The following is a 27,003-nucleotide window of genomic DNA, read 5'->3' on the forward strand; positions in this document are numbered from 1 at the left end:
GTGTGGAGAATGGAAACCAGGGGAAGAAGTAAGATGAGTGAGGAAGCTGCTGAAGTAGCCAGAGAACAATGGTGGCTTTAGTAGGAAAAAAGCCAGCGAAGAGCCCTCCTAGCCAAAGTAAGAGCTGTAGAGAGAGGAATCAGTAAGAATCTGCTTTTCCTCCGCTGGCAAGAGTCAGGGCCAGAGGTATATAATAATAATAGATGTCTAACAAATAGCTCTCTGAAAAAGCAATATACACACATAGACACACACACACACACACAAATATTCACTGCAAATTTCACTGACATAAAAGATGTGTGGCAAACAATTTACAAACAATCAAATATATAATACTGCTTATTATAAAATCAAGAGAGCCCACCGGTTCTAACAGAATTCTTTCATCGATTTTTTAAGAAAATCTTTCATTTGTAACCAACCCATGATTGCAACTGTCGAACAAGCATAGTTCTGACTTGAATGATGGTTGATATTTCTATTTATGTGAACAATTAAAATGAAAGTGAAACAACCCAAATTTATTGTCAGAATTTCACCTATGATCAATGACATGAGCCACTGCTTTGATGAGTCAGCTTAATAGGTTTCAAGTAATGGAAGAATATTTCCTCAGTTTTTTGTGATGCTCCCAAAGAGCTACAACAGTAACACAATTTCAGTTTAATCTCCATTATTAACATTTTCTCCAACACTTTAAGTTCAGACAATCAACAAAATAATAAACCTACTGCTGATTTGTAATGTTTGTTAATTTGTGGGGTATAAATGCTCCTACCATGGACAATTTCCAGCTATTAATATTGCATCACTGAACATGGAACACACAGTTATATAGTCCTTCCACTATACAGGTACAGTAAACAAAACCTCAAGCACATAGAGAATAGTATAGCTTGGTAAAAATTTATTAGAATGAGGTGAAATCTGAGTATTTATTACCTTTGCTTTTAATATAATTTATTTAATTGTAACATTATTTAATTTATATTTTAATAACAGCTTTATTTAACAGCCAGTTCACAAAATTCCTAAAAATATAACAAAGAGCCCATGAGCCAGCTGTGGCATTTCACTAAGTCAGAGCCACACGACACCAGTGAGCTTTGGGACTGCAGCTGGTACTACATCTCTCCCTGTTAGGATACTATCCTGAGACCTAAGTTTGCTCCTCTGCCCTAGCCCCACCTCACCCTGGAATAGGAAAAGAAGGTACCTGTGTAGATAAGTCAGAGTCCAGTTAGACTGAAATCACATCCATCCTAGAGATGAACACAAGGGTCCAAGAGAGAGTTTTCCCAGGATCAATGGTCAGAGAACAGCTCACTGAGTAATTGGCACAATTTCTGTATTTCATCCTGGTACATATTGCCAGATTCCTGAAGTTAAACAGAGATTCCTGTGAATAAACCAAATAAATGAGTTAGAAAGAAATTAGTCTCTGCACCTATCACTTAGTTCTTCAAGTAGTTCAAAAGCTTTCAAAGGTCAGAGATTCACTGCTACAGTACTTGGTACAGAACTAAATAATCTAGCTTGGTACACTGTGCACATAAAAGATAATCAATAAAACGTAATAAAGGAAGTAAAAAGTCTTGGGCAATTTTAAGGTGCTCTCCTTTCATTGCAGATCTTTGCCTCTCCCTTTTATACTATAAATCCTACTGTTGAGGTATACACAGTTTTTTGGTAGTTTAAAGAAACTGTATTTTTCGGAAGTCAAGGAAAAATAAATGCTTCCAGGCACATCCACTGGTGGTATTAATCCTCAGAATTAAGTTTTTAGGATCCTGAGGTTTGACGCATCAATACAGCTTCTAGGATAACAAAAATTATAGCAGCTTCAACCCCTTTTAATATTAAGATGTATTTGTGTGCTCTCGGCTGCTCTGCTCTAGAGATAACAGCAAGATATTTAAAGGTAACATCTTTAAAAATAGTGATAAGTAAATACACTTATATGTAGCTTTGTTTATTCTCAAACTACAAACATTTTTATTCTAATAATGTATTCATGAATCTACTTATTCTATCATTTGTTATTATAGAACTTCTAGCTGTTTCATTCAAATACATGCAAAATACATTTCCTATAAAGACAGGATATTGTATTCTTTTTAAGTTCTGGTATTACACAGTGCTATACAGTGTGCACACTGGGTGTTGTGTAAATGCTTAATGGAATGACTGTGTTGTCTAAGTTCCAGTCCTAAACCCTACATACAGAATCATTCATAGACAACAGATCTTTAATCACCCTGGACTATTTCACTCATGATGAAACGTATAGAATGTCTTAGTTCCAGGGGAAAAAAAATCAAGAAAATACCATTCCCAAACTATGTAAAACACATGTTCAAATAGCACATAACTCACTTGGTCAATCATGTACTACAGATCTGCTATTGCTGCTAAGGAAGAATGTTTGCTTTATATATTTTTCTGGTTTTAAGATTCTCCACAACTTTTAAAGTCTGTTTGATAAGTATTCGATAGATTTGTTTTTAATTGTGCTTTCACTTTTAATTTGCAAATGGATATTAAAATAATTGGTTAGTCCAATTGCTTATTTAAAGTATTACAATTCAGCAACTTCCTTCATTCCATTCATTTTTTAAGATAAATTTTCAGAGACAATTAGTTTACAGGTACATGAGGTTCTTTAAGGATTTATGAATTTTCTTAAAGTTTTAATGATTATTATTAATAATTGAAAATTGGTTAAAATGTGTATGTAGCCAATTTTTCAAAACACTTTAATAGATATATAACATCATGACAAATTCAATTTATTCATCTTTTTAGTAAGTCATCTCAAATTAGTCATATTTCATCTAGTGATAATTACAAATTTTGGAAATTGCTTAGCTATATTTTTGTGATTAATTAGCTAGAGCAAGCTACAAGTATGTTGAACATAGGAAAAACTAGTAAATATGAATAAAACAGCTATGTTTTTCACAACCTTACAATACTGTTTTCATACCTTAAAACAAAACTAAACTTACACAAAATGTCTTTTTTTAACATTTTTTATTGATTTATAATCATTTTACAATGTTGTGTCAAATTCCAGTGTTCAGCACAATTTTTCAGTCATTCATGGACATATACACACTCATTGTCACATTTTTTTCTCTGTGAGTTATCATAACATTTTGTGTATATTTCCCTGTGCTATACAGTGCAATCTTGTTTATCTATTCTACAATTTTGAAATCCCAGTCTATCCCTTCCCACCCTCCACCCCCCTGGCAACCACAAGTCTGTATTCTCTGTCCATGAGTCTATTTCTGTCCTGTATTTATGCTTTGTTTTTGTTTGTTTTTGTTTTTTAGATTCCACATATGAGCGATCTCATGTGGTATTTTTCTTTCTCTTTCTGGCTTACTTCACTTAGAATGACATTCTCTAGGAGCATCCATGTTGCTGCAAATGGCATTATGTTGTCGGTTTTTATGGCTGAGTAGTATTCCATTGTATAAATATACCACCTCTTCTTTATCCAGTCACCTGTTGATGGACATTTAGGCTGTTTCCATGTCTTGGCTATTGTAAATAGTGCTGCTATGAACATTGGGGTGCAGGTGTCATCCTGAAGTAGGGTTCCTTCTGTATATATGCCCAGGAGTGGGATTCCTGGGTCATATGGTAAGTCTATTCCTAGTCTTTTGAGGAATCTCCACACTGTTTTCCATAGTGGCTGCACCAAACTGCATTCCCACCAGCAGCGTAGGAGGGTTCCCCTTTCTCCACAGCCTCTCCAGCATTTGTCATTTTTGGATTTTTGAATGACGGCCATTCTGACTGGTGTGAGGTGATATCTCATTGTAGTTTTGATTTGCATTTCTCTGATAATTAGTGATATTGAACATTTTTTCATGTGCTTATTGATCATTTGTATGTCTTCCTTGGAGAATTGCTTGTTTTGGTCTTCTGCCCATTTTTGGATTGGGTTGTTTATTTTTTTTCTTATTGTGTCGTATGAGCTGCTTATATATTCTGGAGATCAAGCCTTTGTCGGTTTCACTTGCAAAAATTTTCTCCCATTCCGTAGGTTTTCTTCTTGTTTTATTTCTGGTTTCCTTTGCTCTGCAGAAGCCTGTAAGTTTCACTAGGTCCCATTTGTTTATTCTTGCTTTTATTTCTTCTAGGAGAAAATTTTTGAAATGTATGTCAGATAATGTTTTGCCTATGTTTTCCTCTAGGAGGTTTATTGTATCTTGTCTTATGTTTAAGTCTTTAATCCATTTTGAGTTGATTTTTGTATATGGTGTAAGGGTCAGCTTCATTGTTTTACATGCTGCTGTCCAGTTTTCCCAACACCATTTGCTGAAGAGACTGTCTTTATTCCATTGTATATTCTTGCCTCCTTTGTCGAAGATGAGTTGACCAAAAGTTTGTGGGTTCATTTCCGGGCTCTCTATTCTGTTCCATTGGTCCATATGTCTGTTTTGGTACCAATACCATGCTGTCTTGATGACTGTAGCTCTATAGTATTGTCTGAAGTCTGGGAGAGTTATTTCTCCAGCCTCTTTCTTTCTCTTCAGTAATGCTTTAGCAATTCTAGGTCTTTGATGGTTCCATATAAATTTTATTATGATTTGTTCTATTTCCTACACAGAATGTCTTTATTTGTGTAGACAAATAAAATTGTTTAAGTATCTGCATCTGCTTATCACTGTTGAACACAAAATTTTAAAATTACAAAAACAGCAATTTATTTAGTCATTGTGTTTAAATAACAATCATTTTTAAGACCAAAAATTAGTTTTAGTACAATAGAAATTGACACAACATCATAAACTGACTATACTTCAAAGAAAATTAAAAATCAAAAAATTATATGCCACAAAGAGGAAAAAAATAAAATAAAATGAAACACACAAAAAAATGTTTATGGTGGACTCTTCTTCCTGTGTAGTAAAAAATTTCAAACAATGCTTCCATATGCCTTGATTAGTTAATATTAATGGAATATGAGTGATGGGGTGCTAGCAAAAGTGTTTCGTTTATATGATAATAATTCCATTAGAAAGTGAGTGGGTTTAAATACCATTTAAATTTGAATGACTATACATTTATATTAATATCATTCTAACACAGGTTTAGTTACTAAATCAAGCCTGGAAAATCAAACGAATAAATAATAAAAACCAAATTACTTGAAATTACTACAAAATCGCAATGTCAGTGGTGAAATAGAATCAGATGTAGACAATGTGAGGAAATTCACTGACCATGAAAACAGTGATACTTAGTAATATCTATTTACATTCAATTTTTCAGGTTTAAAATAGTTCTAAGTATGAAAAATTATAGCTAGTATCCATTAAATCCATGTTTGGGAAATAAACCACTATTATGAAAAAGAGTCCTTAGATTTTAGGATGAAAAGATGGCCTGATGGTAACAATTATTTTTTAAAAGTCACTAATGCATGACAGAAATCACTCTTTCAGGAAAATATTAGTGAAGTGCTGATAATAAATATAAAAAGATCTACCTCTAAATATAAAATTTGCCATTACTGATTATTTAAATCACTAGGAATGTCTTCCTATTTATTATCACAATACTTTCTAAAATGCACTGTTTATGTATTTTCATCAATGTAACATATTTGGTTTATAATGGAAACTCCTTTATGTCTAACTCTGTTGGTTCCTGAAGTAGTTTAGGTTCTTAGTGAAGACCCTCAGGAGTACCTGCCCACACTACAAAGCCATTATGCCATTCAGTATGTTTAACAAGACACATGGCTAGAATATCAGTGATGCACAAAATAAGTGTTGAGATCTGTTAGGGAAACCAGCTTAGCAACTTGCCCCATAATGCATGTCTCCAGACAGCACTATCTATATAAGCAGCAAATGTTTGCTGTACCTTACTGATATTTAGAGCAATAAGCATTGGATTCTCTGATTCCATTTTGTTCTCTGGAGTATGTACAAATTAGATAAAACAACAATAAAATGGAACATGGCCAGGCATAAATGAAAATAACAAAATTAGAGACGGCAACACTTTGTAACAACTTAAAAATCACCTTCCAAGGTAGCAGTGATTTTCCTTGCTTGTATTTTCAAGACCTCCATCTACTCTTGTTTTAAGCTCTTTTCTTTAGGGCTTCATTATGTTCCTTGGGAGACTATTTCACACTCTATTAGTTACAGTCAATTTTATCGCATTACTGGAAGTATAAACATCCACAGTTCTTTGCACCTCTTGAAAGCACATTTCTTCCTTCTTCGTACTTAACCTGTAGCCTAGCGCTTGAATTAAGGGATCATTTTACCCCTTCTAGCAATATGGTTTTAAGTGGGTAAAATTTTATTTCTCAATTTCAAATTCTGTATTATATGAAGATAAGGTGCATATCTATTGTGAATCAGAAAAACTGCCCAGAACTTGGAAATAAGGCAAATAACCTGGGATACATATGCTTTCAATATTATACTTTAGCAAAAGCTACCCAAGTGTTGCTTAAGAGAATGTGCTTAGTTCACTTCTTTATTATTAATGAAAGGCCCCAGATTTAATGAGGTTACTTGTTAATTTGTAGATTTTGTACAATAAAGATGAAAGTAACCCCTGATCATCATTCTAAGTGAAGTAAGACAGCAAGAGAAAGAAAAAATGCCATATGATATCACTTATATGTGGAATCTAAAAAAAAGGACACAAATGAACTACTTATTATTTATAACTTAGATGACTGACTGGAATATGTGTAAGCACATTTGACTGTCCTTTATGATTGGATTACTGCATTCTGTTGATTCTTATTCTGTAGTTGGTTTGATTCCTTTGATAACTGGGTAAGTTTAGAAAGCTAAAGCTCTAAACTATTCTTAGAAACAATAAACAGCATATATATGTAAATTTTTAAAAACATATGCAGTATATTTGTATATATGTATTTACATGCAATATATTGTATATTGACTGTATGTGCAAATTGTATCAATTTTATCTAATAAAACTGAAAGATGAAAAAAAAAAGTAATTCCTATCTGCTAGAACAGATAACTTCAAAGATTTGTGATCTACTGGATATTAAAAAGTATTATGTCCAACTCAGCAATCTTATCCTAAAGTTTCTTTGATAAATTCCCTACAAATACCCTAACTACTTTAGTGCTATTTGAACCAGTCATAACATCTTACTGGTCCTTTCAGAAACTAGTAAGATAAATAAAATCTTTGACATGTGTTTATTTTATATTTGCCTGAGAGTCATGATTTCACTTTTTAAAGTTATGCTTTAATCTATGCAATTATTAAAATCCCTCCAAGTAATATGAGTATTAAGTTAGAGACTCAGAACCTATATAGATTCTTGCTAAGAAATTTAAACACTGGTTGAACTAAGACTATATTAAAAGTATTATAACAGGAGAAGCCCAATTGAATTTGTCTGTAACGTACATCTTACTTTTCCTTGGTCACTGTCCTTCATGTAGTTTACAGTTTGATAGTATGTCAGATGAATGACTTTTAAAAAATCTATTATTTCAGCAAAATGATATAATGTAACATCATTCAATGCATTTACATTCCTAAGACCTTATCAAAAATCATTTCCACAATAAATTTTGCGTATTTTATTTCCATGTATATCAAACAGCAACATTGACTTACTTGTTATTTAATAGAAACCTCCATATGCAATATTCAAGAATTCATTAAATCCATGTCCTGAGACATAGACATTTGTAAGTATACAAAACTAGGCAGTTTTCATTTCAATTAAAAATAGTCCACTGCTCCCCACTTCTACAAAAAGATGTGTTTGTAATATAAAACACAGACTGTTGTACACTAGCTTGATTTTGTGCCATTATATTTACCTGTTCAAAAATATCACTTTTTGTGGTAAAGAACATAGAATGTGAAGAAAAATATAAAGTATGCAGGTGGAATGATAAAGGGTGAAATATAAAGAAGCAAAAAGTGGGACTACACAAACTGTATTGAGTTAATAATTACTTCTGACACTTGCCACACAGTAGCAAATATAAAATTGTGCTCAGCCTTAGAAGTAAATAAGAAGTGTTAAAAGAAATTGAAAAGTATCACCTACTCTGAACTCATCAAAGTGAAATTAGAAATCTCTATCCGTATCATTGGGAATGTATACCGATATATTTTAGTTTGCCTAGAAATAGTTGCTTCAGGTACACAAAATTTATTTGTATATTAATTGATGACTTAAATATTGTCTTTACGTTCCCTGAAAAAATTGTGTGCATTCGGATGATTTATTTGAGATGGAAAAACTAAAGAAAGATCATTTATTTGATTTTTGCCTGGGTGCTGCTTCAGAGAAATCATTTCCAGATGCCCGGAGATATAAAATACACTAAAGAATATTATCTTAATTCCATTTCAGAGATAGACGTATCAGAAGTAAATAAAAGCCATTTCCTTCAGCCACTTTCCCAATACCAACTTAGTCAGCCATCTCCACAAGAATGAGCCTCATAATTAATAAAGCTTTTAGAAATAAGGCTACAAATAAGGCTCTCAATTCACTCTCATATCTCCAAGTATATTGAATTCTTGTGACTAAAAAAAAAAACTAGCAAGCTGGTTTAATTGCATTCTGGCTTCTCAATTATCTCATGCAGATGATTTAGTACAGAAATGATAATATTCTTCTCTAAGCAACATAAATACATCTAAACAAAAATTGTCCGAAGGGGATGCCTGAAAATCTGCTTTCTTCTGTGTGCTACAAATAGATGCCATGAATTGTCTGATGGTAATAGATATTAGCAACAGGGTTAATTTTATATAAGGTATGGTTATTTTAAAAGCACAGAGAAATCAAAGTCTGACTGTGTTGAAAATTATATAAAACAAGAAAAAGTCTTAAGTCTAAGAATTTATGAGCAGTCTAGGAAAACAGTATCCAAGCCCTCTTTTCTTGATAAGCCTTATTTTAATAATTTTTAAAAATAAAAGTAGTATACACACAGAATTATATTCAAATCAGAGCTCAAAGAGTTAATCACAAAATAAACATACAAATGTGACTACCACAAAAGACAAGAAAATTACCACTGATGCCACCCCATAAGCTCCCCTCTTGCCATTTTATAATCGCTACCCTTATTCCTCCTCAAAGATTACCATCACACTGAATTCTAAGAGTCCTGATTAATTTTTTTTTTGTTTTTGAACTTCAAATAACTTGAAGCATACAATACGCATTTCTTGGGCTAGTATCTTTCACTCAGTGTAAGTGAAATTCACCTATGCTTATTACTTTAACAGTAATTATTTCACATTGATTGTTATATAGCATCCTAATATATGAATATACCACACTTTATCCATTCTACTATTTATAGGCATTTGGGAGATTTTCACTTTGGGGCTATTAAAAACAATGCTGAATTGGATAGTTTTGTACATCTCTTGGTGCATAATTACACACATTTCTGTTGAGAATACAGGAATAGAATTCTTATGTTATAGGTTACACATTCATTAAACTTTAGAAGACACTGCTAAGTAGTTTTCCAAAATTATTTAACAATTTATAGTTACATCAGAAATGGGGTTGTTCCACATCATTGTAAGATCTTGGTATTAGCATTATTTTAATATTTAACCATTATTACAATGTGTAGGATATTATATTGAGGTTGTATTTCCCTGATAAATAATGAGGTTGAACATCTTCTAGGATATTCATTGACCATTTGGATATCTTCTTTTAAAGAGCTTGCTCAATCCTCTCATGAATTTTTCTGTTGCACAACCTGTATCATTTCTACTTATTTGTAGGAGATCTTTGTATACATTGGACAAGAAGCTTTTGACCATTATTTATGCTGCAATAATGTTCACCTACTCAATGGCTTGATTTTTCACTCTTAATAGTATCTTTTGATAAATAGAATTTCTTAATTAAAAAATAATACTACCAATAGTTTATTTTTAGTGATGCTTATAGTCTATCTTAGAATATTAAAAATCTTAGTATCTTCAAGAAGACTCTTTTTTTACCATTCATATTTAGATATATAATCCACCTGGAACTGAATTTTGTCTACTGTGTCAAATAGTGATTGAAAAATGTCCCCATTTTTTGGTATATATGGTTGGCCCAGCACTATTCACTGAGGTAAATCATCCTTTCTCACTATTTTGCAGTTACATCTTTATCATAAATCAAGAGTCACTGTACGTGTCCTATCCATTGACTCTACTGTATTAAACTATTTGTCTATCATTGTGCCAATTTAGTATTCATCTTGAAATAAATACTGAAATTCTTGTTTGTTCTATTTTAGGAAGATCCTAGCTATTCTTTTACAATTTTAACATAAATTTAAAATAAATTCAATGTGTAAATTTTTATAAACACAGCAGGTAGAATTTTCATTACTATCACACTGAATCTATATGCTTTCCACCAAACCAGTGTGTAGCAGGAAAGACAGATGACTACATCTGAATTTACTAAACAAGAGTCAGAAAGTTTAAAGGAGTATATATTGCCATTCCTATTCCTTATTCAAAGGACAAGTTCCAATGACTGGCAGTAAGTGACTCTGGCTGAGAAACAGGCTTAAGTCACTGAAACAGCAAAACACCAAAACAATCTATCAGTGGATGATGGTTAGAGATACAGTATCATAATTTACTCTTGCCTCTTCACAACTTGTTAACTTGCTAGTTGCAAACCACAACCAATTAATCTCAACTGAGGACATCTATATCTGAAAAACAAGGAAAAAGTGGTGGTCTCCTAGAAGTGTATAGAAACACATATGTATAGAAAAAGTCTAACAAGCATTTGAGGAAAAGAAATTAACATCCAAATGTGTTATTAAGAAATGTGTTTAAATACATATTAAGTAATTGAAGGAATGCACAAAGTTGGAATTAAATGTTTTTAGAAATGTGTAAGTCATTTATTTCTGTGATTGAGAGTGATCTTATATTTCAGAGGGCGTCACTGTAACAAGTCTACGTACAAACACTGATATAAATATTTTAAAAATCACATGGAGAGTATTTATTCACTGAAATTATTGACCATATTTGTTGTGGCTTTAATGTTCTTTTTGTGTAACTATATTGGTTACCATCTCTGAGACAATTCATGAGGTTTTAATGAAGTGCATACTAAATATGCTGTAATAATTGTTTGAAGCTTCTGTCAAATATTACTGTGCTTAGTCAATCATGCATCACCAATGTTGTGATTTGCAGTAATAAAGTTATGGCATGGTAATTTTTTTTGGAACATTGCAGCATATGGTGCCAGATGTCAAGGACATACTAATTAATGAGAAAATTAATGCACAGATACTAGACCACAGTAATGTGTTTGCAGCCAAGGCTCAAGGTGTAACTCGGAAAGCAATTTGAAATTTTAAGGTTAGTATTACACAAAACTTAATATCCTTAATAGTAATATACAAACAAAATATTCATGGTCTTTGGAACAATGAGAACATAGAAAGCATGCTATTTATCCAAGTATTCTGTCTTCCCCTTTCAGACAGGAATTGTGCTGAAAAAAGCACTATGTCGCATACTTGATTAAACATCGTCATCAAAAATATCTTTTACATTCCCGCTGGATAACCTCAAGAATTAAGAACATGCTTCAGGATGGAACCATCATCTATAGGTCAGGCAGGCACTAGTCCAGTCTTTTTGCCTCAGGCTTCCTCAGTGGGAAACAGAAATGTGGTTGAACAGCCAAAAGGCTTCCCAATTGAAGGTCTTCCCACCTCTATCAAGCAATCTCAATACCTAACTGATTTATAGTTACACAGTTCAAGTTTTCATAATAAAAATGCTACCACTTTACATTGCTGTAGGCTTTAAAGATTTTTACAAATTACTTTGTGACATATAAGTTAAAAGCCTGAGTTCTGGAGACAGATTAGACAAATTCCCAAGGACAAACTCCAACTCCAGGACTCGGGATCTTTGTAATGTTGGGAACGTTATCTAAACTCTGTTAGTCAGCTTTTCCCCTTTGCAAGGGAAATTATTACAGCATCCACTTCAACGAGCTGTTGAGATACTCCATGTAAAGTGTTATAACAATGCCCGGCGTTTAAAAAAAAAATCTCAGTAAATGTAATGCTGATTATTCTCTCTGCAGCTCAATTATGTAGTTATTATATTCACAATGATTACAGATGAAGAAATTTGAACAAAATGTTTAAATGGCTTTCCAAAGGTTACAGAGGTGATAAGTTACAGAGTTGGAACTTGAATCTAGGACCAGAGCTCAAAAATCTAGATTCTCACTGCTTTCTCACTACTTGATAGTGATGGACAAAAATGACCCGGGTTTATCTGATGGAATATGTTAATTCAGGGGACTATCATATGCTTATTTTCAGGTTTCATTTGACTCTGTTTAAACATAACTAACCCACCATGTTAAGAATAAACACTTTAGAATTCTTCCAGATCTTGTCCCCAAATTTCAAACTCAGACGTGCATTTGACAAGCTGCATTACTGGTAACAGCTATTTAAAAATTACCGCATTAAAGGCAAGGAAAGGCAGCTTCAGCTACACGCCCTTCCTTGTGGTAAATGTTCAGATCATGACACGATACTTAGGGAAATGTAAGTAAACCAGTATGGAGAAAATAATGTGTACTGCAAAATGCAAACAATTCAAAATAAAACTGAGACTTTCAACACTACAACTGTACACTTTAACCCATAATTCTTCAGTTTTATAGGCCTGTTCCTTGCAACTGAAAATCACAAGAGTTATCCCACTTTGCAAACTGGAAACAAAAAACAAGCTGCAAGAAAACATACGTCTATCTACATATCAGTTCTCTAGGAGATCCCCTCCCTATAGGTTGCAGGCAGCCTTGAACCTCCCTGACTTTCCCAGCTGTCAACCCCAACTCTCATTTTATACACTCTTTCTAGTTCCTTACAAAGATTTTAAGCCTACAGTTCCAGGAAAATAAAAGACATTCCCATGGGAATGCTGAAATCACCAATATTGCCCACCAGAGAACAAAAAGAGTTGTAAAAAGTTGCTTGCTGAGGCAGGTTCAGAAGGATTATTCTGAGAGCTGCTTGCAAATTGAAAGAATGAAGCCTAAGTGACCTACATCAAATAGGATATTAAAATATGTTTAACATACAAATCCAGAAGCATGACCAGTAATAGAAATAGAACCATGTCATCCTTGTTAAAAATATGAAAATCATTAGCAGATTTCATTGACTCCTCAATGACCCGGTAAAAGTAGTTTGAACCTAAAGAAGCAAATCTAATTTTGAATAGGCATTACCACTGATAAAACTGACTCTTTTCTGAATGTATATTTATTATCTCAAGTACAAAGAAAAATTTTTCTTTCCCTATCTCCCTCCTCTACGTTTTATTTTCTCTCTCATACTTTGTGTAAAGTCTAATAGAATATTTAATAAAAATTTTAAATGCAAACTAATCCATGAGCTCACTAGTCTGAATTAATAAAAAAAACTGAATTATGTATTTTAAGAGTACAGTTTCATTATTTTTCAGTATAGAAGACTCTAACTTCAAAACTACAACAACAATAAAATCTACACATAAAAAAATCTTACTGAATACTCTATGAGGAGAGTTATATAGGAACATCTGGCTGCAATTCTGGTCTCTTCAACTAAAAGGAAATAATACGAGATTTGTAACCATAAGCCAGACTCATGTTGCTTCCATTCAGTCTCCAAGACTCAATATATGTTTAGTGAAATTGCATAATTACTTTTGATGCTATCATCTTTAAAATGTATTAAGTTTTTCTCTGTCTTTAAGGATTACAAGATGTTTCTTTATTTCTGGATGGCAAATAACATAATTATCATACCATGATAATTAAAGAAACTCTTATCGTAAGTTTTACTCACTTATTCCTTGAGACTCCTGATGTTTTTAAGTATATTTTCTATATAGTGGTCCTCAAAATGAGAAATCTGGATAAGTTCTGAGAATAGTCCTAGCAATTCTGGTTGCCAGTAAATTAATGATAAAATTAAGATTTCAAGAACTAAAAGTAATCATTTTAAGAAAAATATAATTGATTTAGAATACCTTTAAATATACAGTGCATATAAGAGCCAAAAATTACATTCAGCTGATAGTAAAAGAGACCTGTCAATATAGTGACTTAAACATACTAGTATTTTTTTTTTTTTGGTGCAAAATAATCCTCCATCCTTTTCAGTTGCTTTCTATCCTCAAGTTTACCTCATAGTTACAAGATGATTCTGGAGCTCCAGCCATCACATCCACAGCCCAAGCAGGAAGAACAAAGTGAGCTTTCTTAGATGACCCATCAGACTTTTTCCCCCTAGCTTTACTCAGACATACCTGACATACAACAATGCATTAATTTTAGGTGTACAACATAATGATTTGATATGTATACACTGTGGGATGATTAGCACAATGTTAGTTAGCATATCCATCATCTCACATAGTTACAATTTTATTTTTCTTGTGTTAAGACCTCTTAAGACCTACTCTTTTAGCATCCTTGAAATAAAGAATACAATATTGTTAACTAAAGTCACAATGCTATGCATTACATCATCAAAATTTATCTTAAAACTGGAAGCCACTGCAATTTTACTTATATGTCATGCAGACCCTATTTATTAAAGGTAAAATAAGAGTTATAATTGTTGTTTACTGGGTACATTGCCATCCTAAACAATGCAGAGGTTCTATTACTGAGGAAGGAGAGACCACACAGTTAGCAGGCAATTAGCAGCTTTTACTAAACAGTCACCAACTGTTACTGAGCTTCCTTGTGAATAAGATAAGTGGATAGTCAAAAGCATTAGATATTTCATTTACTTTAAGGGACTCTGTAAGATTTCCTTTTTGGAGGCATTAAAATTAGGAGAACTTTTAGTAGTTATTAAATTTAATTAAATTCATTTCCTTAGACATTTAGTACAGTGTTAAACGAATACATTACACATACAAAATAATCAACCTCTACTTGGTAAGACAGTAAATAGCATACTATAAGGCAGAATGGAACAAGGCTAAATAGCACTTATCTACAACTTATCTTTGATGGATCAAGGGAAAACATCTGTTCTTCCTGAAGGAATTAAAAAAAAAGTTTCACAATGAAAATGGACTTGGAGATGGGTATTTATACATAAATTTAACAAATATCTTTAGACAGCATATCTTCTTATATGAGAAGTTTACCTGTTAGACAGTTTTAGTCTATTTTGAATGTCTCTTCCTAACTCCTGATCATTCTTCAGTCTAATGTGATTAGCTCTCCACTCCCACCATCCTACTCACAATGAGCTTTCTAGTTCAGTTCATTTCAACATATATTTATTGAAACACCTGAGGGTCATCTAAATAAAAGTCCAATGGGTATTTCTATTTATATATATTCTCTCTCTCCAACATGTGGTGCTGTTAATTATCCTGTATTTTCATTCTTTCATTTTATAATTATTTACTGAATGTCTGAAAACTGTCAGGTCTTAGTAATGAGAACCCAAAACCACTTACTTCCCTATCTAGCAATAAATAACCAAATACAGCATTTCTGTCATCTTTAAATTTTTACAACTACACTTTTTGAATCCTAACGGAATTATTTCTTCGTTTGGCTTCCATTGTCTTACAATGGCTAGCCAATGGGACTGCCTGCGTAAACTCGAAGATAACGCTTATATCTCAAGGTTGAATAAAGAAGAGCTATTAAGTTAAAACAAACAGAGTTTCTCACTAAACTGGACAAGATATTCTTCAAGAAGAAAGGGATGTTCAGAATTGACTAGACTGATTACTGCAAATAAATAAGTTTAGCATTTGTGATACCCTTATGATCCTTGAAATAGCAGCATGAGCAAAGACAAATATTTTAAAAATTAAGATCAGATTTCTGTGGATGATAAACTTAAGAATTATGGAATGCAAAATATGCCAGTGCCTAAAAGTCAAGGGAATGAAGTGAATAAAGTCAAGTGTCTGTTGGACAGTTCACTTAGACAGCAATATATACTACCACAATCTGTTACCAGTCACCATTTTGCTTTGATGGTGCTCAGTGATTCACTGCCTAAAATTCATGAGTGATTTGGGGAATAGAACAACAATCTGTGTGTGTGTGTGTTTTAAATATATCTTTACTATGAAACATTTCAAGCAATTCGGTAAATGTGCTTGAAATTATTACTGATTGTCAACCAATGTGGTATACCACATTAACAAAAGGAAGGATAACAATCACAGGTGTTCATCTCAATAGGTAGAGAAACAAGCATTTGACAAAACTCAACATCCATTCATGGTAAAACTCTCAGCAAAGTTGGTATAGAAGGAACATATCTCCACATAATAAAAGCCACTTATCATAAACCCACAGTTAACATCATACTCAACAGTGAAAAGCCAAATGCTTCTCCTCTAAAATGAGGAACAAGACAAGCATGCCCACTCCCACCACTTCTATTTAAGATAATATTGGAAGTTCTAGTGATGAAAACCAGAGAAGAAAAAATAAAAGGCATCCAACCCGAAGAAAAGTAAACTATCACTATTTGCAGATGACATGATCCTATAGATAGAAAACCATAAAGGCTCCACCAGAAAAACTATTAGATACAAGATTAATATACAAATACTACACACTAATAAGGAAGTATTGGAAAGAGAAAGCAAAATTAAAAAAAAATCTTGTTTAAAATTGCATCAAAAAGAATAAAATACATAGGAATAAATTTAACCAAGGAGGTGAAAGATGTATATTGTGAAAACTATAAAATACTGATGAAGGAAATTGAAGATGATTCAGTATTTTTTACTGAATTATAAGTTTTAGGATTAGTTTTGTTCTATTGCTTGAGTTTGTATAGTAGGAATCATTTTATATACATGCTTTATGTTCTCGCTGATCTTCTTTATCCATCACTTACTCATTAATACCTTTCTTTCAATTATTTAAAAATTTTGCATATTTCATTTTGTACCTACCTTAAGGCATTATCCAAGGTATTTACTTGTTCTTTTTTGAATTACAGTTTGAACTTATTTCCCAAATTTTATATTTTATTTTTAATTCTTTCATGAGTTATGTCAAATTACTTTAGAAATCTTCCTTTTCTGCAAACACCTTTTATCTTGTCTGTGTTCATCAAAATCTGACTGATTTATTCCTTACAGCTTTCATTGCCTTAAATTATTTCAGCTTATATTAGAAGACTATTTCATTATTTGTACAAATCTATTCTGATCATTATCTTTTTAAATTTTAGATGTGACTTTACTCTAAGAATTTTATGTTGCTAGTATTTTAGCAAAATGCTTTCCACACTAATAATAGAGGAAGGTGGGCCAGCAAGGCCTTCCAATATTTATGATTTTGGATTCTCCTATTGGTACAGTAAACGATTAGAAAATGTAGTCTTAAGTATTCTGGGCATCTGCCTCCTTTGTTCCCTTACGTATGTTTTTCTTTCCTTTGTTCCCATCCTTCTCAAGTCAGATTCCAGTCTCATCGGTATTTCCATATTGAAGGCCCTGCTACTGGGAAAGAGCACCAGTTTGTTAGTTTGAGAGTTCACTTGTCCACTCTGACCCATAATAACTAACATTTCAGTGGTCCTTCTACAGTCATTCCTTAATAGAAACCTTGGCGCTCCCCTCTCAGTTTAGGCTACTTTCCTGAATTTGGCCCACTGCACTTCTCATGCTAACTGGGATTCTGGGCTGCATTTCTTGTCCTTGATTAGATGCACAGGTTTTCCTGCTATAGAAGTCATTTCATTCCCTTTGCTTCCTCCTCCAGAGCTATTAATACCAAATGTGACATATCACTCTTGGTATTGCTTGACACATTTGTATTTTGGATTCTTGGGATTATAACATAATTTTTGTGGATACTGAATGTGAGTTCTTAAAATTTTGCTAGCCTACTCCTATGGGTTTTTTGGGGGGAGGGTACTGGGGGGAGGTTGTCAGATATGTACCAGTACTGATATACCTTACTCAAAATGCTCTCAGTTTTTTTCTTTTGTCTGTACATTTGTATATATTTTAATGCTGCCACATCAACATGCCCATCTCATTTTTTACTCTTTTTTAATATCGTTCATAATTTTCTTCTCACCAACATCTGAGTTTACATTAAGGGGAGACGTTAGTATTGGAGAAAGGTAAACAGGAATAATAAGAGAATTCATCACTTTGGTATCTATATTCAAATCTTAACCATTTCTTCCACAGTATATATAAAATATCAGAAGAGAAAGTATACAAGTGTATTTCCCCCTTAAAGACAGAAGATACGGCACTGGAGGGAAATGCTATTTGCCCTTAACTTTCAAGAGCATATCAGGTAAGTCATTAAGGATACACCCATGTCTTCTGATTCCTCACTGTCCCTTACTGCTTTTGTGAAGCAAATGGTAGGCAAGGCAATTTATGACTTTGTTAAAAACTAACTGTACTCTTAAAACGTCCATTATAATATAGTGTATGTTTTAAAATACAAGTATATGTTTGCATTTTATTTCATGTTAAAATTTCATCTGAAGGAGCCAGTCACGAAACATTAAATATTTCATTGTACTTTAAAAAAAATAACACATTTGCTACAAATAATTTCTTAATATTTCATGTTGTAACATTCTATTCCTACTCACCAAAGCCAGGTGAGAGAGGAGCAAACTCTTTGATTTAAAAAGCATAGGAAACAAACTCCATTAAACACAGTTCATAAGCAGATGTGACATTTCCATTGTTGAAGATATTTTCCTGATTTATAGAATCACCATGAATGAGGGTCACAAAAACACTTGCATTTACAGACACCCTTGCAGGAAAGGTTAAGCCTTGTATAAAACAGTTCGTAATACTCAAGGTCCGAGGAAAGGAAAACGTGTTTGACACAGTGGTATCTTTGTCATCTCTCTCAGCTGTGTTTCTCCCCTTGCTCATTAGTGATGTTTTGAACGTTCTGCAACCTGACCTCATCTCCTTCACTATTATTCACTCTTCACGGGCAGTGGGACGTCTCTGAGGAGGCTTGTCATGTAATCAGATTAACAAGTTTGATGTTTGTGGGGTTTACTTACATTATTAAGACAAATAATGTCTTAATTAAAAGACATTACACTTAGGGTCAAACTAGGAGCAAACGTTTGGTTAGAATCCACGCTGTGGCTCATCTGCATCAGATGAGAAGGAGACATACCTGAGATTCTATATCCCATACTGTTTTGGTGTTTCTATTTGTCATTTATTTGTGATTTCCCATACTGGTTTAGTAAATAAGATGACTGGATGTTTCCAATCATCCCTAATGGGAATAGGATGAAGTCTCCAGAAATTTTCATAAAATATATGAATAGAAATACCCTCGATGGTTCCATTAAATGTTGCCCGGTAATTCCCTAGCTAGTATCATCCTTAAACAAGAAGTACAATAAATACACAATGATCATGTTTTATAATAAGCCACCAACGTAACTAGATCTGAATTAAAAATCAAAGCCAGAACTCTAAAGAGTTAGATAATATCCTTTGATTTATACGATACTTTCAAAACACTTCTTGATCAATTACTGTATCAAAACAAACTTGTAAGATAATGGAAGGAATCAGTATTCATGCCACACAAATGTGGAAACTCACGCACTGCAGTCACTTTGTGACCTTCAAAATGATCACCTTAGTGAAAATATAGCCCCAGTCTGTCCCCTCTACCACACTGCTAACTGATGTAAGTAATCACTGTGACACACCCTGAAGAGCAAGAGCATGTACCCTCGCAGGGGTCTGGCCCTTCTGTCCATCTAAATGTCTCTTTTTAATATTATCTGTGAATCCCTCATGTTTTCTGATTGCATCATGATGGATCGCTAAGTGAGATAATTCCGTTCTCCTTTTCTTTTCCTCAGAACATTTTATGAGTCTAGAGAATCAGAAAGCATTTTGCAACTGAATGTTTTGGCAAACAGAAGAGTGGAGAGTAAATTGCCTAATCAGACGAACAGAGGCTTGCAGGCTCAACACTAAAGTTCTAATGACAGGGTCTCACTGGGGTCACTGATCCGATTATAGACTGTTTTCCTAATCCACTGCCCAACTTACCTTTAACTCTGACTAAGCGAAACAGAGTCATGTTCTGACGGATTCTTTAGTTAGCTTCCTTTCTAGCTGCGCAAGTTGCAAGCCTTAGAATAGAAGACATTTTTGTACCACTCTGCTCAGAAATCGTAAGTAAAATAGGAGTGCCAGGGCAAGTTACAGGTTCCATGGGCATAAGCATGCGCTTGTCATGAAATCACCTCTTCCATCTTTTTCATTTAGACAGTTATCAAAACTCTACCAACGGCAAAGCATATGTATAAAAGTAACAAAATTTCTCTGTTACTAGAGGTTGTTTTCACTTGCATGAGATTCAGGAAAGTGTCAACTTTGGGAAAAGATCTGAGAGAAAAGGTTATGTGACGTGCCTGAGAAGTGACACATGAACAACATCTGTATTTGTTCCTTCCAGTAGAGTTACGGTTTTACGTAATGAGAAGGCAGGATGATCCTCTTGATCCACGCATATACTGAGAAGTATGAATTTACTCTTTCTTTTTTTCAACACTTAAAGTTAGAGGCCAAACATGCAGTAGACTGCATGTAACACAATGTACATACTTTATAACTATAGCTGACTGATCAGTCCTGGAAATAAAACTATGAGCACAGGGTAGGGAGGTGAAATCAGTCCATTTTAAGAGCACTAATTTGATCAAAGTAAAATGTTAATGTGAATAAAAAGTGAAGTTTTGTATTTCTACTTTTCCTTAATTGCCCTTTCATCTTTTTTTTTTTCTTTCAAAAATACATTTAGGTTACAAATAAAACGTAATGAAGAAGTACTTCACTGGGCATTGTATGGGCTGGTAAATTTGGAGCCTGGTTGCTACATATACAATGTGTAGTAGGTTATGGCACAAAATTTTCTAGTTCAGCACAGCTTTATTGGCTTCTATGGTCCCACTGTGGATTCTATTAAATCTTTTCTTTTTCAGACTGAGCCTCTGATATTCCCAATCATCAAAGCCTGATGGTATAATAATCATGAGTTACCTTCCTCTCAACCAGTACTTCTGCTCCTTTTATCAAAATTTACCCACCATGCCACAGAATTAGTCTCTCCAAAAGTGATGACAGGCTATTCTGAGAACCATTCTGTCTTAATAGACCAAAGAAAAAAGACTATGGCTGACATTTTACTTTGTCTCAGCCATTATTTCTTCTCTTAGGTCAATGACGTTCAATCTAGGTCATGCAAAGTCCTGGAAATGCATGAAGACTGGTACGTAGACATGGACAATTTTAAGGGATTCAAATTCAGATGGTATTTCCTAAAACTAATACATCTAAAAAAGACTCTGAAGTTAGGCTTCATGCCATTTCTGCTTGTTTTAACTCCTTTTTCTACAATAGTCTTTCCTCCATTTTACAAAAAGAAAAAAAGAGTAGAAAGAGGACAGAGAGAGAAAGAGAGAAATTATCACCTTATCTCCAAAATTTTCCTACAGATACTATTTCATTTCCTTCTATGATATAACAAAACATAACATATAGCAGAACAGTTAAGTTTTTGAACTTTTGGGTTAGACCTGGGTTCTAATCTTACTCATTCACTTACAGATTGTGTGATTTTATGCAAGTGACTCAACCTAGTAGTGTGCAAACAACATTACGTGAAAGATTTCTAAGGAGTAAAAGATTGCAATAGTTTTAGGATAATTAATCTTCAGATCTCCAAGTTTCATGCTCTCTTTTCTGAAACTGATTTGCCTGAGAAAACACTAAAATCAGGATGTTACTCAATTTCTCCTTTTTAACCCTTTACATGCATACAGGGAAAACCCTTTGTATGAAAAAAAAAAAAGAGCACTGGTGAGAACTACTAAGACCAGCAGAGCCTTACATCATCTGGTGTACAACCTACTCAAGACAGAGTTTAGCTCTTGCCTATCCATTCATCTTAGAATTAGAATTCAGAATCTAGATGGCTTTATTTCAATTGAAAAATGAAGTTAGACTTTTTCTTATAAGAAATAATTCTAATTTTTTGATTAGTTTGACAATGAGGACTGGTTGACAATGAGGACTGGTTTTCTTGTTAGGATTTATGATGGACATTTTCCATAAACTGAATAAGCTAAGTCAGCAATTTCAACCTTCCTGAGTATCAGTTTAAACAAGGTAACTCTAGGTTAAATTAAGGTGTTGATGATTTTTGGTGAGGTATTTTATATGCTTTCCAGGAACTGAGGAAGTGGGTATTTCTACTAAGAGGGTATCATTTGAAAGTTAGATGGTATTGCAGTTTTCATCAAATAAACAAGACATAATTGAATCATCAGCTGACAGGGCATCAAAAATAATGATAAAGGACAATGATCTTTAATTTTAAATTTAAAAGTTTAAAAAAAAGTGTGACATGTCTGTAACAATATTCCCAATATGTAGAAAATATTTCCCACTACTACCATAAATGAATAATAGGAGTAGAATTAATTTTAAACCCTGTTTTATTATAACAATAAAAGAATCATTTTTAGATATATGAACTATGTGAAAAATATAGTCCCTCTTTCATTCATAGGAGCATTTATAATAAAAATTTTTCTTCATATTTAGTAATTACTTGTCAAATGTTTTACATATTTCTGTTGCTTTGATCAATTGCATCCTAATAGTAATTACAAATATAACCTGATCTAGGAGAAAAATTTTAACATTTGGAATGTTAGAGTCATGGAAAATAGACATGTCTAATGTATAAATATAGTTTGCTGACAGAGAAGTATGAATACTTTAGTATTTAACTAGTAAAAGAGACATGAGTCTACAAATACATTACCTCAGGATAAAATTCTCTAGGGCAAATGAAACGTAAATAAGGTTAAAGATTAAAAGACATGATATAAAATGCCTAAGGATTAAAGAAAAGCTTGCTAATGTAATTATTAAATAGCTGGTTGTGGATATTAAACTACTATGATACTCAGATTCTACTGAAATTTAAAATGCAAATATTTATGTAATTTTATAAATAAAAACTACACTCTTTATTTCTTTTCAAACATATAATGAATTTTTTAATTTGAAAATGTGAAAAGGGGCCCATACTTATTTTCAAAATACATCTTAGGAGTACGTAAGCAAAAAGCTTAAGATCACTGGTTTAAGGAATGCGCATTTTCATAAAGGCCTTCTGATCTTCCTAAGAGCTAATTCTCTTAACTAGTCTTTCTTATTTATATTTTAATTCCTAGCATCTAATAGAATGCCTACCAAAAATATTTTCCAAGAGAATGAATAATATTGCAAATACAAGATAGTTCTAAGTAAAACTGAGACTTCAGCAAATTACTTTTTGAAGCATCTTTATACCATTTACAATATAACTTTCCTGTTCAACATTGGCTTCTAAGATACTGCCTGGAAATACAGTTTTCATTTAACATGGCTTAATGTGTTGCCCATCTCAGGGAAAGTTGCCTTTTACAAAGAGAATACTGAATTGCAATTTCAAGTCAACTCACCGAATACTTAAGCTCTTACCATACACTACGCATTTTGTTAGGGGCTGACAGTATGACAGTGAACAAGATAGTCATGGCCTTGCTCTGATGGAAATGACATTTTTGCAGAGAGGACAGGTGTTAAATCAGTAATGACGAGTATAATAATGATCACAAAGGCAGCGTACAAGTGAGCGTGGAAGCACAGAGCAAAGGGGTGTAACAAGGTCTATGAGACCAGAGATACACACACCACTGGAGAAACATGTCACAGCTACTTTGATTGCTTAAAGGTTAGAAATATATGTATCTGTACATAAGCACATTATTAAATAAGCTAACAAAATAATATATGCAAATGTATGTGTGTGTGAGGGTGGCGGTTGGCGCCCCTCCAAAATCAAGTGAACTGCTGAGTACTTAAGATGTTCAAAACCATGAACTAGACCCTTCTGGAAATAAAAAGCCAAATATATTTGAAATCAATTTCTGTGCACTGGAATCTTAGGGATGAATAAACTTTACCTGAGGGATTTAGAAACTTTTACCTCTCAATGGGACATGTACCCATAGCTCCTGAGACTCTAAAACACCCCCACATTGCCTAGAGTGTATAAATGTAACTTCAGTGAATATAAATATTTATTTAAAATCGTGAAGCACACCAAGCTGACTTTTAATTCAACAATCTTTTTTCTTCCCCCTCCAATAGTTATTCCAGATTTTCTAACCACATTCAGGGCCCAGGACATTATAGTCAGACGGAGCCAGCTTTGATTTCCTGTTCTACCAATTCTGACTCTCTATGATCTTAAAAAGTCACTTAACCTCTCATCTGGATATCTTCAGCGCAAAATAAGATAATATTATCGAATTTATAGGATTATTTTATATCTTAAGGGAGATAACGAATGTCAACACATCCATCATATAGTTGTAACTTATGTGAAACTTTTGTGAAATCCATTACCCTTTGGATCTCTTTTAATATTGACTATTTTCTACACTTACCTAAGCCTAAATCAATATGGTTTTACATTTTAATCCTGAAGTTTAAGAGCAAAATTAAAAGCCTTGCACATGTTAAAAAGGTGTCAGAATTCAAGGTGTAGGCAGGCAAGTAGAAGAACTTTGGAGAAGGGCAGGAGGGTCTTACCTAGAACTTCGAAGCTCAAATCATAGAGATCATTGGTCTTTCTTGTTTACTTGTTTGTTTTTCTTTTTAAGTATAGTTGAGAGATCATTGTTTATCCTGCCATTTGGGAGACTATATTAACGTATACGATAGAGGTTATTCACATTGCCTCCCTAATAAGACACACTCATGAACACACACACATACATACACACACACATATCCATACATATATACAAAATTTGAGAGTGAACAGGGTTCAAACATTTGTTTTCAGTCCCACTGACCAGTTTTGCAAGATTCCCCTAATTTCTTTACAGCCTTGAGCAACTGAGGTAGTTTTATTTTCTTTCCTGGTTTATTAGTTATGTTTTATCACCTGAAATAGCTCTGGGGGAAAAATGATAGGGAGAACCTAATTTCTGGTAGTATAGTTTCCTTCTAACTAAAATGAAACCTACTGCTCAAATCCCAGAGATTGCACAAACACAGAAACTTAATTTCCTGAGGTGACTCAATGCAGCCACTAATTCATTTTCAGGTCTGTAACAGAACAATGTAAAGAAGTTTTCCAGAAACTTTCAGTGACCCTCAAAAAAGTCAGCATGGTTGATGTGGAAAAAGCATTGCCCTTCTCATGAGATTTCAGTTACTTCTACTTTATGCTTTTTATTTATATAATTACTAGTAGGAAAGAAATGGTAGGACAATTTTTAGTCATGGCAAAAAGTAGCAGTAGTTTTAAAAAGTAGATTTTTTGCATGAAAACAGTAAGGTTTGCTGGATTTATGGGGAAATAGCTGGAGAACAGAGATACTATTTTTCTAAAGTATCAGCTGAAGCCCGTCTGTGTACCATTGTCTAGTGATGTCTTAATTCTCAACCTTATTATCTAAGGCTCTCAGCAAAGGTCATCAAACAAACAAACAAAGCCATTTGTTTGAGATAGATTAGAAAAAATATGCATGAGTCACAGCCCAGTGCTCTCTGTTCAGAGGAGTAGAATATATAAATTCTTCTATAAATTATTATGTATTAAAGCAATAAAGTCACTCATCCTAGAAAATGTTTTCCTTCTTTTCCCCCATTTCTATTAAGCTTTCTCATCGCTTACTGAGTATTTCTTTTTCAAAGTAAAAAAGTCCCCTGCAAAGAAATGGCAAAATGATAAAGATTTTTTTCAATGAAAAAGAGAAAACAATTCAGATTTCTTGTTTTCATTTTCCAAGTATTTTTTAAAAGTAAATATTGAATAAAAATCACACAGAAAGAGAAACTTTTAAAAGAGAAGCCTTAGTAATTGGGGGCACACAGATTCTTGGGTAGACCATGTTCCTTTAGTGTGGTTTAACATTCTTTCATGCACAATTCAGGAATTAGTCTCCTGAAGAGAATACCTGACGAGGACAGAAGTGAGACAGAGGCAACGGTGATTCTGACAAGAGCTGTATCAGTAGGTTTGTGAGGATGTGTATTAGTGAAAGAAGGTTAGGATGAGGTGTGGTAACAGATAAGGCCTCAAATATCAGTGGTTTAACAATAAAGGCTTATTTTTAAATATGCAATGTCCAGGGGTCTCACTGAACACCTTTCCAGCTTGGCAGCCCTCATTCACCTTGAAAAATGCCACTTTAAACAAATGGCTTGCAAGGTTATCACAGAAGAGAAACAGAGTGAGAGATGGCATGGTATATTGTTAAAGACCTGGCCTGGAAATTGTTTACCTAACTTCTAGGTACATTAGCCAAAACCCAATTACATGGTAAAGGAAGTTGGGAAATGTAGGAGGGAACATGAGTATCTGGTAAGCACAGTGTTTATCACAGGATAAAAACCTAACATACTGCACTGGAGGGAGGATGAGAGGGGACAAAGTAGAGCGAATGAGTAAGAACAATGCAGATACCCTGCATCTCACAAAAGCCTTCCTTGATCGCCTCTTCCTTAAGGTACCAGCCCATTTCTCTGCTCTTCTGTATAAAATTTTTTGAGTTACCAACCAACATTGGCCCTGAAAAAAACTTTTCTGTGTCATGTGCCAAAGACATAATATTTGAACAAAACTGGCAAAAAAAAATATCTAAATACACTATAAATTATTTTTAAAATTAATCAAAGCAAAGTATTTAATATTGATACTATTAAATTATATAGTTTGGAAATGTCGCATCCTTAGCATTAACAGGCCAAGAACAGTCAATAAAATTTTCACTCTAGTATAATTAATGGTCCAAAAACCAGAAACTGCATGAAAGAAAACATAAAAGTACAGCAAAAATTTTGAGTGCAGCC

The 27,003-nt window shown here is 33.4% G+C and overlaps 1 long non-coding RNA gene across 1 annotated transcript in view; it reads right to left on the minus strand.

The window, feature by feature from the left end:
• Positions 1 to 1,151: 1,151 nt before the first annotated feature.
• Positions 1,152 to 27,003, minus strand: part of LOC140697352 (uncharacterized) — a 113,594-nt gene continuing 87,742 nt past the window's right edge. The window contains exon 3 of the long non-coding RNA XR_012074310.1: positions 1,152 to 1,402. This is a non-coding gene — a long non-coding RNA (uncharacterized lncRNA). The remainder of the gene's footprint in view (positions 1,403 to 27,003) is intronic.

The sequence above is a fragment of the Vicugna pacos genome, chromosome 7, assembly GCF_048564905.1.
Source record: "Vicugna pacos chromosome 7, VicPac4, whole genome shotgun sequence".
NCBI lineage: Eukaryota > Metazoa > Chordata > Mammalia > Artiodactyla > Camelidae > Vicugna > Vicugna pacos.